Source organism: Equus quagga, chromosome 1 (genome assembly GCF_021613505.1).
Source record: "Equus quagga isolate Etosha38 chromosome 1, UCLA_HA_Equagga_1.0, whole genome shotgun sequence".
Taxonomy (NCBI): Eukaryota; Metazoa; Chordata; class Mammalia; order Perissodactyla; family Equidae; genus Equus; species Equus quagga.
The window spans coordinates 7,795,060-7,804,740 of record NC_060267.1 but is presented as its reverse complement, the minus strand read 5'-3'; positions in this window follow the sequence as shown (position 1 = coordinate 7,804,740).

Genomic DNA, 9,681 nt, shown 5'->3' with positions numbered 1-9,681 from the left:
GGCAGAGTTTCCATCATTTTTATGGCCGAATAATATTTCATTCCTATTTTCCTTATCTATTCATCCATTGACAGACACTTAGGTTGTTTCCATGTCTTGGCTATTGTAAATAATGCATCAGTGAACATGTGGGTTCAGATATATTTTTGAGATAATGATTTTGTTTCCTTCAGATAAATACCCAGAAGTAGAATTGTTGTTGGATCACATGGTAGTTCCATTTTTAATTTTTTGTGCAATCTCCGTACTGGTTTCCACAGTAACTACGCCAATTTACATTCCCACCAGTAGTGCACAAAGGTTCCTTTTTCTCCATGGCCATGGCATCTTTCTTTTGTTATCTCTCATCTTTTTGATGATAGTCATTGTAACAGATGTGAGGTGATATCTCATTATGGTTTTGATTTGCCTTTCTTTAAAATAGTGATGTTGAGTAGCTTTTCATTTATCTGTCGGCCAACTGTATGTCTCCTCTGGAAAAATGTCTATTCAGTTTTTCTTCTCATTTTTTAATTGGATTGTTTGGTTTTTTGCTATTGGGTTGTGAGTTATTTATATATTTTGGACATTAACTCCTTAGCATATATAATAATTGCAAATATTTTTTCCCATTCCGTAGCTGCCTTTTCATTTTGTTGACAGTTTCCTTTGCTGTCAGAAGCTATTAAGTTTGATGTAGCCCCACTTGTTTACTTTTGCTTTTATTGCCTTTGGTTTTGGTGTCAAATCTAAAAAAATCATTGCTAAGACTGATGTCAAAGAGCTTACCCACTATTGTTTTCTTCTGGAGTTTTAGTGGTGTAGGTTTTACCTTCAAATCTTTCATCCATTTTGAGTTGATTTTTATGTATGGTGTAAGATAAGGTTCCAGTTTCATTCTTCTGCATATGGGTATCCAGTTTTCCCAATACCGTTTATTGAAGAGACTATCTTTTCAACATTGATTGTTCTTGGCTTCTTTGTTGTAAATTAATTGACCATATATGCATGGGTTTATTTCTGGGCTCTCTATTCTGTTCCATTGATCTATGTGTGTGTTTCTATGTCAGTACCATAATATTTTGATTGCGGTAGCTTTATAATATAGTTTGAAATTGGGAAGTTGGATGCCTCCAGCTTTGTTCTTTCTCAAGAATGCATTGGCTATTTGGGATCTTTTGTGGTTCCACGCAAATTTTAGGATTGTTTATTCTATTTCTATGAAAAACGACATTGGAATTTTGATAGAGATTGCATTGAATCCCTAGATTGCTTTGGCTAGTATGGACATTTTAATAATATTAATTCTTCTAATCCATGAATGTGAAATATCTTTCCATTTATTTATGTCTTCATTTCTTTCATCATTGTCATATACTTTTCAGTATATAAGTCTTTCATCTCCTAGGTTAAATTTTTTCTTATGTGTTTTATTCTTTTTGATGCAATTATAAATGAGATTGTTTTCTTAATTTCTCTTTCTGATAGTTTGTTATTAGGGTATAGAAATGCAACTGGTTATTGTATATCAATTTTATATCCTGCAACTTTACTGAACTTGTTTATTAGTTATAACATTTTCCAGATGGAATCTTTAGGGTTTCCTATGTTAAATATCATTTCATCTGCAGATAGAGACAGTTTTACTTTTTCCTTTTTGATTTAAAACCCTCTTTTTCTTTTTCTTGCCTAATTGCCTTGGCTATGATTTCCAGTACTATGCTGAATAAAAGTAGTAATAGCAGGCATCTTTGCCTTGTTCCTGATCTTACAGGAAAAGCTTTTAGCTTTTCACCATTGATTATCATGTTAGCGCTGGGCTTTTCAATTATGGCCTTTATTATGTTGGGGTATATTCACTCTATACTCACTTTTTTGAGAGTTTTTTTTATCATGAATAGATGTTGAGTTTTGGCAAATGCTTTTTCCACATCTCATGAGATGATCATATGATTTTTATCCTTCATTTTGTTAATGTGATATATTAAATTGATTGATTTGCAGATGTTGTACCATCCTTGTATCTCTGGAATATATCCCACTTGATCATGGTGTATGATAGTTTTATGTATTGTTGAATTTGGTTTGCCAATGTATTGTTAAGGTTTTTTGCATCTGTGTTCATCAAGGATATTGTCCTTTAATACTGTTTTCCTGTAGTATTTTTATATGGTTTCATTATCAGGGTAATGCTGGCCTCATTAAATTAGTTTGAAAGTGTTCCCTCCTCTTCTCATTTTTAGACGAGTTTCATAAGGATTGGTATTAATTCTTCTTTAAATGTTTGGTGGAAGTCACCAGTGAGCCATCTTTTCTTGAATATTGGTTTTTTGGAGGTTTTTTATTACTGAGTCAGTCTCCTTGGTAGTCATTGGTCTGTTCAGATTTTTGATTTCTTCATAATTCAGTCTTGGTAAGTTGTGTGTTTCCAACAATTCACCCATTTCTTCTAGGTTGTCCAATTTGTTAGCTTATAATTGTTCATTGTTGTCTCTTATGATCCTATGTATTTGTGGTATCAATTATAATATCTTCTCTTTCATTTATAATTTTATTTCAGTCCTCAAATAGTAAATCTCTAATTCTATTTAATTATTATCCTGGGAATGAATCTTTGATTAATTTTTTAAATATATTTTATTGTATACACTTACTAGGTAAGAAATTACTACTGATCTAAAGGAAATGATAGCAGATCCTTCCTTAGACTCTTCTATATGCATTCTTCCACCTACAAAATTAGAATCCAGTAAAATAAAAGGCATCAGTTTGTTCTGATATATGCAAAAGATGAGTGCACTTTAAGTATAGACTTATACAGTACAAACTTGTATAAATATGAACTGGAAGTCAAGAACTAACACATGTAGGAAATTCCTGTAAAACTAAATAATCTCTTTAATTTCTCTTAAAAGAAAAACAAAATCCCTCTCTTTTGGCTAGATGCTGATATGTTAAATGGTAGTTGAGAGGGAATTGCAAAATACAGTGGAAAGTATAAGTACTTTGGAGTCTGAGAAGAATTAGACTTGACTTTCAGCTCTTTCATTTGCTGGTTTTTTAGCCCTGAGATAGCTATATCTCTGAATCTATGTCCCTTGTAAGTTCACAGTTATTGTGCACATCCCCACATGACTCTAGTAAGAATCAAGTGAAATTAAATAAATCAGTGGTCTAGTATTGTAGTAGGTGTGTTTTAAATATCTTTCTTTAATTCCTGTTTTACTTCTGCCTGATCTCCCAAAAAGAATCTCTCTCTATTGCACAGGGGTAAATAACACAAGGAACAAGGTAGCAGACGCATATGTAAGGGTAGAGATTCTTTTAATGTATTCATGCCTCCATTTCACTGTACTATCTCTTAGAATTACTGAAAGACCTCATAGATTACAGCACCAAATCCTTGATAATCACTGAGTAATCATGGATACCGTAGAAGCACTGGAAGACCAGGGATGGTAAACGTTCTTCTGATTTCCAAAGATTGAAAGCAAAATAATGGTTAGATTTTGGCACAAAGCGTTAGTGTATCCTAGTCTAGGTTACACAATAATTCTGAGTAACATAGAATTCCTCTGTCTGTGCTGTGAACACACCTACTGTGAAATATGACTGAACCACGTAATTTTAAACAAAAGACGTATAAATCTCCATCTGGTCCTTCGCCTTTGCCTTTGCCTCTTCTGGTTTTTTGCCTTGTTCTAATCTGATGAAGATTTTACTTCCCGATAATAGGACATTTGTTTAGGAATATCAAGCTGGATGTGGAAAAACCTTGGCTGGTGGTAGCATCCCATGTACTATCATAGTTGTGCAGATATGCAAAGACGACTTCTGGTCTGCAGTGGGGAACACATGGTGATCCACCCGGGATGCTGGATATTCGCTCATCTCTTCTTTTACTTTTTCTAGTCCATGGGAGACATTACTTGTATAAATAAACAGTGTTGGAGAGTTCTCCATGAAAATCTGGCCTTTAACCTTGGCCTTATTTGTACAGCATTCAATTCAACTGACCTGGAAATCGCAGGCATCTCTGCATATCATCACATGATTTATGATGTTTTCCTATGCATTGCTAAAGGAAACGGCATTATTGATAACAAATCAGTGCCAAGGAGCCCAGGATGTGAATCCTGCTCTGCCACTTACTAGCTATGTGATCTGCGCAACTCACTCAACCCCTGCTGCGTCCAGTTTCCCATCAGCCAAATGCAGAGAATTTACCTAGTTCACGAAGGGGCCATGAGGACTAGACGAGTTAAAATTTGTAGAGGGTTTAAAGCTAGACATAACACATGGTCACCTCCCAACAAATGTTTGTGAAGTAAATACTTAAAATAAGTTATTGTTTTAATTACATCTTTAAAGTGAGACTGCTGATTGACTTAGAGATGGCCTTTTGAAGAAAAATAATCTCATTTTTAATTAGGAGTGAGAAGATCAAATATAATATGATTACTATGCTTAGAGTGGCATAAGAATGCCATCCACACACAATATTTACTCAAATCTATAAATGTTTAAAAGATAATGTGCTTCTAATTGTTACAGTATTAAAAACTTATAAGAACACTGTACTATGACCTTGTTTTCATTAACAGGGTAATGTTAGAGCTCTCACTGGTAGATGTTATCCAGGTTTCAGCAAGAGCATCAAGTGTTCTGTGTCTTCTCTGGCACATTCGAATAATAATAATGATATCAGAACACCTTTGTCCAGCACTTTTAGCTTTGAGAAGAATTAACCAATCTTTCAGTTAATCTTCACAATAGTCCAGGGCAGCCAAGAGAACAGATATTGTTATTTATCTTTCACAAGTAGGAAAATTGAGGTTCAAAGAGGTTAAGTAATTTGCTTGTCCAGGGTCACAACTTATCATTTCATGGCCCAGATTCCCTGCAGTGTCCTGCAATAGTGCCTAAATCACAAATCAAAAACTTCTGTCACTCTTATTCTCTACATTCCTTTGAAACAAAGCAAGAGACAGATGCCTCTTTCACAGTGGAGAAACTCAGCAGAGCTTCTGCTTATAGTTGTGCAAGATGGACGCTGCACAACTCTAGGGACTGACATTCACATAATGGTGCGTGTAAACGGTGCTCCATGGGTTTGTGCAGTGTCCAACCCGTATGACCACATGAAGCACATATGAAACAACTAGATTCACTAATCCAAAAGCCTAAGTCAGAAGCAGCATGCCACTGTAGAATTGACACCCTGATTTCCATTTCATTGTGTGGTTTCACAGCAAAGGAAAAAAAGATGAAATCAAACAAAAGTAACTTTAAGAGAAAAATCTGTCACTCAGGCTGAATTTTCTCTTGCTTGAAATTCACCCTGTCTGTATTCAGTTGAATGGAATGGCATTTGATTGAACTGACTGGGAAAGAAAGTGACAAGACACATCCGGATTCAGGCTCTCAAATTTGGTTTATTGTTTAGTGCAGCAGCCCTGAAATTAAATGAACACATACAGGAGATTCATCATAATACTCTCTGTAGAATCCTGCTATTACAAAGTCCTCCCACAGTTAAACTCCCAAGATGGACTCGAAATTCTGCAGAATAGCCCATTGCATTTAAGGGAGCCTGGAACTTATTTTTAAACATTTTCCCACTTAAATTAGAAATCTTATAATTGGATTTTCAAAACCTCCTCGTGAAGTAATTATCTGTAATCCGTTCTCAAGTATTCTTTCTCAGTAACCCTGTAAGAGATGCAAAGAGAGATGTCATAATTTCCCTTCCACAACTGCCACACGGTCCTCTTTGAAACCGGTTCCAATAATGAGTCCTTTAAAAGAGAAAATGGGCCATTTTAACTTTTGAAAACTAAATAGGAATCTTAAGACAAGAAAAGGTGCCTAACGTTTAGCAGGAGGTAAAATGAGGAGGGTCAAATGAGTTTCACAAAATATCGTTAGAAGTGCTACCAGAAATAACAAAGCCAGCAAAAATATTTAAGCTTCTATTGGTATTAGAGATGTTGGCAATATACATCATTAGCTGTCATGAGGAAACACTATAGAATTCAAAAATTTCTAAAGTCATCTTTGTAAAAGCATAGAAGAAATTCACGAAAAAAGCGTTGAAGGTGAAAATCAAAGGTGACCAATGTTGGTGACGTTTTTAGTTAAATATTTGAAATAACTGACAATGAAATAGCAGTAAATTGTTTGTGTACTCCAGAACAAACACCTTTTAAATGGTAATTTGAATGTGTTTCCTAGTGCCTTCAAAGTAAAGAAAAGGAAATATTTTCCATGAGAAGTCACCAGAAAAGGCTGACAACAATGATTAGGTAATATCTTTCTGCCATTTAGCAGCATGGAAATTACAAGGAGCCATTTAATCCCTCAGATTGTTTAACTCTGACATTTTTGATGCATAGTACAAGAGATTTAACTATCAGCCAGAAGACAAAAAAGATTAACATGACATTTGTACTGCAAATCACTATCATGCTCCATTTGCCAGAATCTTCCCTAACGGCTGATACTCAGCATTTCTGAGTAAGGAATAAGTTAGTCAATCAATAAGAAGCAAACTCAGTTACTACTAAGTGTGCCCATGTAGTGTCTATTAAAGCATGCAATGATTCATTTAATAAGCAATGTCTTGGCTGCCTGCTCCAGACCAGGCGTTGTTACACAATGAGATTACTGAGAGGAAAAGACCAGGACTGCAGAAGTTAGCTACACAGCAAACAAACAGACATGACAAAGGAAAGCCGTGGGAGCATGTTGAAAAGGCTCCGAAGTCGACTTGTGGGGCTCACGGGAGACTAGGCAGAGGTGCATGCTGGGAAGGCATGCTCTAAGGTATTTTTTCTGTCTCATATCATTTTACCAAAAAAAGAAAAGGAAGACTTGAGAATGGATTACAGATAATTTCCTCACAAGCAACTTTAAAAAAATCTATGTAAAATGCTTTCAATTAAAACTGTAAAATATCAACTATATACAACAAAGATGAGATATTTAATACAACCTAACCTTTGTAGAACCCTGAATTCAGTCCTTGTTGAGAGTCTGGTTCTAGGAAGACTGTTTCAAAACCATCTTACCATGGTAATCTTGTGATAACATATCAATATTTGCCCACTTAATTTTGTGGTAGGAATACTAATTAATGAACAGAATTTGATAATTTAAACTTGCATATAAGAGAAAGAGCTTATTGGGAAAAGCGGGGGGAAACGGAGGGATAGTCCAGCTTCAGAGATGAAAAAGTGTTTGTCGGAGCAGAGTGTATTCTAAGAGCTGCATACGAGGACTTGGGTGTGACAGGATTAGTGGTATAGGCATGGGGGTATGAAGAAGTAGGCTGGGCCGGATAATGGAATGTCATGTTTGATAAACAGTATAGGTTTCGGGGCCAGCCCAGTGGTAGTAATTGTTAAATTCAGCAGCCCGGGGTTCGCTGGTCCGGATCCTGGGCACAGAACTAGCACTGCTCGTCAAGCCATGCCGAGGTGGTGACCCACATGGAAGAACTAGAAAGACCTACGACGAGGATATGCAACTATGTACGGGGGTTTGGGGAGAAAAAAATAAAAAGGAAGATTGGCAACAGATGTCAGCTCAGAGCCAATGTTCCTCACCAAAAAGCATACCAAAAAAAAAGTATAGGTTTCATATCAGGTTAAAGGAGAGCTATTGAAGAATTTAGAGTTGATGTCTATTAAGAGCACATTAAGACTGAAAAGATTACTCAGATAAGCAGGCAAAGTTTGTATTGAAGAGGAGTAGGATTAGCATGAAGTCACTAGTGGTAAGTGATAGAAAACATGGCCCCAATTCTTCATCCTTTCCTGTCTCTATCCTTGCAGTGTGGCTTTGCAGCAACTTTCATCAAGAGACAAAGTCTCTTTCTCCACTCCCAGAATATGAGCTAGCTCTGTGACATTCTGTGGCCAAAGTGAGCATGTGCCGGTTCTGAGCCTGAGCCTGTCTATCTCCATTCTCTCAGAACTGCCTTTTCTGCCCTGAGAACAAGCCCAGCTTGTGAGGGATGAGACACCATGTAGAAGAAGCCCAGTTGTTTTAGCTAAGATCATCTTAGATCAGCTTAGAACCAGATCCCCGCAACACATATGAGAAACCCCAAAGTCAACACTGCCTGCCCAACCACAGCGGCCAGCAGACAGAGGTGTGAGCCCGGTCAAGACGAGCAGAATCTCCCAGCTGACCCACAGACTTGGAGCACTAATTGAGGCGTAATGCTTTATGCTGCTGTGTTTGGGGGTTGTGTATTACACAGCAGTGGGTAACTGACATGTCACTCTAACAAATCTTCCCTTGATGCGTTACCACTGGACACAATAACAGGAAACCTCACTTCCAATTGAAAATCAACTTTAATACAAGATACAAACTTTTTGTTAAAGTCTTCCTTCTGTAACATGTTCAGGCATTACTGGGGGTCCTAATTATCACTACGGCCTACCCTCATCAACACGATAGGCTTCTTTTTGGAGCATTGTCTCGTCCAGCTCTTTCCCCTTTTTACTTTCAGTGGGCTCTCTCTGAAGTGCTGCTGTGTAACCTCAGTGCTTCGTGGAATCTATCTGAAGATTCTTAAGCTAAGTTGCTAAAAATTCAGTTTATTACCCCTCCCAGGAGGGATATCATTTGAAAAGATGGTAAAGCTTACCACTTATATTTTATTCACTGCATCGAACACAGTTCTTGGCACACAGTAGGAGCAGAAAAATTTTTGTTAGTAAATTAGTGGACCTCTCGTTCTCCTCTCTGATAAAACTGCTCTCCACTTTCAAATCTGTTTCTAGTCTCTATGCCCCTCCCTAAATGTATAAACATCATTCTCCTTTACTTGGCTTGCCTTGTGAGTCTTTCTATAGGCCCATAATACACTCTTTCCATGGCGTACAAACTAACACCCTACTATTTACCCCTACAGAGGTTAAAATCCTGCCACGTATTATTATGTGACACTGGGAAAATTGCTTAACCTCTCTGTGCCCCAGTTTTCTTATTACAAACTGGTAGTAACAATAATATGTATATTATTATAAATTAAATTTTTACAATAATAGCAAATATATTTATACACTTAAAGTGCTTAGAAAGAACTCTTGGCACAGAGTAAGTACTCGAGATGCTAGCCATTTTTTTAGCCTGCTTATCTTCATCCAAGGATGATCCCAATTGTTCATTTTCACCCCTCTTCTGTCCGGGCTGCAGTTCATACGTGGAAAAGTCTCATGTCTCTACCAATTAAATGTCCTATGTTGTGGCTTCATTCTCTTTTGAGCTCTCAGTATCCAGAAATATCTACATTTACTTCAAATAGTTTCTGCTGTCCTTGGAGATTCCAAACTGAACTCCATCCCTTGTATGCTCAGCAATGGATCCTATGTGCTTATGACGGGTGTGCGCCATTCCTTCAGCCAGAGGCCCAGAGCGTAGTTTCCCTTGGCCTCACTTTTAAATTTCTCTCTAGCTTCACCCATCTTTGTTCATTTATCCAACAGAAGAAGCATTTATTCCTCTCACACTAACCCTTCCACTTAACATTCCCCACCCCACCTATGTCTTTTTCCTTTGTAATATTAATCTCTCTCTTCTTTTATCAATTGCTCCTTCTCCACTGACTCCTTGCACTCAGCCTGTAAACCTTTCTGGCCTCGGCTGTTGGAAAAAATATCTTCACTTAGTCCGCCACTAAGGTTACTC